This window comes from Schistocerca nitens, unplaced genomic scaffold (assembly GCF_023898315.1).
Source record: "Schistocerca nitens isolate TAMUIC-IGC-003100 unplaced genomic scaffold, iqSchNite1.1 HiC_scaffold_170, whole genome shotgun sequence".
NCBI lineage: Eukaryota > Metazoa > Arthropoda > Insecta > Orthoptera > Acrididae > Schistocerca > Schistocerca nitens.
The window spans coordinates 2,501-5,000 of NW_026045711.1; positions in this window are offsets into that span (position 1 = coordinate 2,501).

The following is a 2,500-nucleotide window of genomic DNA, read 5'->3' on the forward strand; positions in this document are numbered from 1 at the left end:
GAAAGCTGCCGCAAGGGGTAGCTACGTAGTGCAGTCGCACCTCTACTACTGTACAGAGATAGAACACCGCGTGACCGCAACCAGATTAAACTGATACATGGCGCTGATTACTATAAGATGCAGAGCCATCGGAATATAGATGGCATACGACATACAACAGTCCCTATACATGCTGACAGTCTGTGCACACATGCGAACTACACGTCACCCAGACACTCTATCACACACTACTCTCTGGCTGTAACAGACACAGACAAGATATCTAAGCACCAGCATGGAACAACATCCAGTGCATCCTCTCCGCCACATTACACCATTCACACTATGATAACAAAACCAGGAGGTCCACCCCAAAAACAGAATATCTCACTCTTCCAACAACCATCATTACTCAGATAAGCCACAAACACCCACACATGTCCTAGACAGGGGTGCAACCAACACCACCACACTGCCTTGTCTCACAGCATATAAGCAATGGCAGGAATGAAAGACACAGGCCTGCCACTCCCTTGCCACACCCACGCAACCGGCGCACCACCTCCCCTGAGAGAAAGATGCATCCTGACGTGACACATCTCAGGGTGCCTCAGGCGTCCACTTACCATCATCACTATGAACGAACCTCGTCCCCTCCCCCCTCATACACCATCCCTTAACCTAACCTATGTTGCACCTTAACCTAACCTATGTTGCACCTTAACCTAACCTATGTTGCACCTTAACCTAACCTATGTTGCACCTTAACCTACCATGTGCACCTTAACCTAACCTATGTTGCGCCTTAACCTAACCTATGTTGCGCCTTAACCTAACCTATGTTGCGCCTTAACCTAACCTATGTTGCGCCTTAACCTAACCTATGTTGCGCCTTAACCTAACCTATGTTGCGCCTTAACCCTAACCTATGTTGCGCCTTAACCTAACCTATGTTGCGCCTTAACCTAACCTATGTTGCGCCTTAACCTAACCTATGTTGCGCCTTAACCTAACCTATGTTTGCGCCTTAACCTAACCTATGTTGCGCCTTAACCTAACCTATGTTGCGCCTTAACCTAACCTATGTTGCGCCTTAACCTAACCTATGTTGCGCCTTAAACCTAACCTAAGTTGGGGCTTAACCTAACCTAAGTTGGGGCTTAACCTAACCTAAGTTGGGCTTAACCTAACCTAAGTTGGGGCTTAACCTAACCTAAGTTGGGGCTTAACCTAACCTAAGTTGGGGCTTAACCTAACCTAAGTTGGGGCTTAACCTAACCTAAGTTGGGGCTTAACCTAACCTAAGTTGGGGCTTAACCTAACCTAAGTTGGGGCTTAACCTAACCTAAGTTGGGCCCTAACCTAACCTAAGTTGGGCCCTAACCTAACCTAAGTTGGGCCCTAACCTAACCTAAGTTGGGCCCTAACCTAACCTAAGTTGGGCCCTAACCTAACCTAAGTTGGGCCCCTAACCTAACCTAAGTTGGGCCCTAACCTAACCTAAGTTGGGCCCTAACCTAACCTAAGTTGGGCCCTAACCTAACCTAAGTTGGGCCCTAACCTAACCTAAGTTGGGCCCTAACCTAACCTAAGTTGGGCCCTAACCTAACCTAAGTTGGGCCCTAACCTAACCTAAGTTGGGCCCTAACCTAACCTAAGTTGGGCCCTAACCTAACCTAAGTTGGGCCCTAACCTAACCCACGTTGCGCCCTAACCTAACCCACGTAATTGTTTGTTATATGAATCTAGAAATTCGTGTAGCGTTGCCTAATCGCAACCCTCTCAACATAGTTCGCTGCGCGCACACTCTGGTGTCCTGCGTATTGAATCATGTTACGGTGCCTACCCTCACAACATCTAGCGAGTGTTGCGTACGTTCCACATGGTCCCGCTATCCACTGTAATGTGTACTGCTATAAGACGTATATCGCCCCCCCCCCCCCCCCCCCCCTCCCCTGTCGCCTCTAGTTCGTCAGTCAGGAGTTTGCGTGTTCAATGAGCTTCGCAGCTGTGCAATGGCATCGGCATACGTACGCGGGCCACCTTCCACGTGTTCTCTCGTGCATACGTCGCAGCATGTATGTGGACTGATGTGGCGTGTCGTGACTCATAACATCCAGGCATGCAAGACCCATTGAATTCGCAAATGTAGATGGACGTCTACGTTTGCTGCCCAAGTTACGCAAATGAACTGGAAATCCGTTGTTGCGCGGTTGTTCGCGCTGGAGGTGAATCGTTGATATCGACGATCGGTACAGGTATTAACCGGTTGCTTCAGCGACACCCGTCATACCCACGAACGTGAGTGGGCATGTGGGTATGAAGCGATACGCGGCGGTGGCTGGGTGGGACCGTCCCCGGCCGGTGAGGGGGGGGCGCCCGGCGTGCTGGCCGCGCGCTGCGTGGGCGCACGCGCGGCAGCCGGCTGGTGGGGGCGCCCAGTGGCAGGCGCGCCGGCTGACGGACGCGGCAGGCGGCGCATCTGCGTGCCGGCGCACCCAGCGCGCGGCGCCGTGCGGCC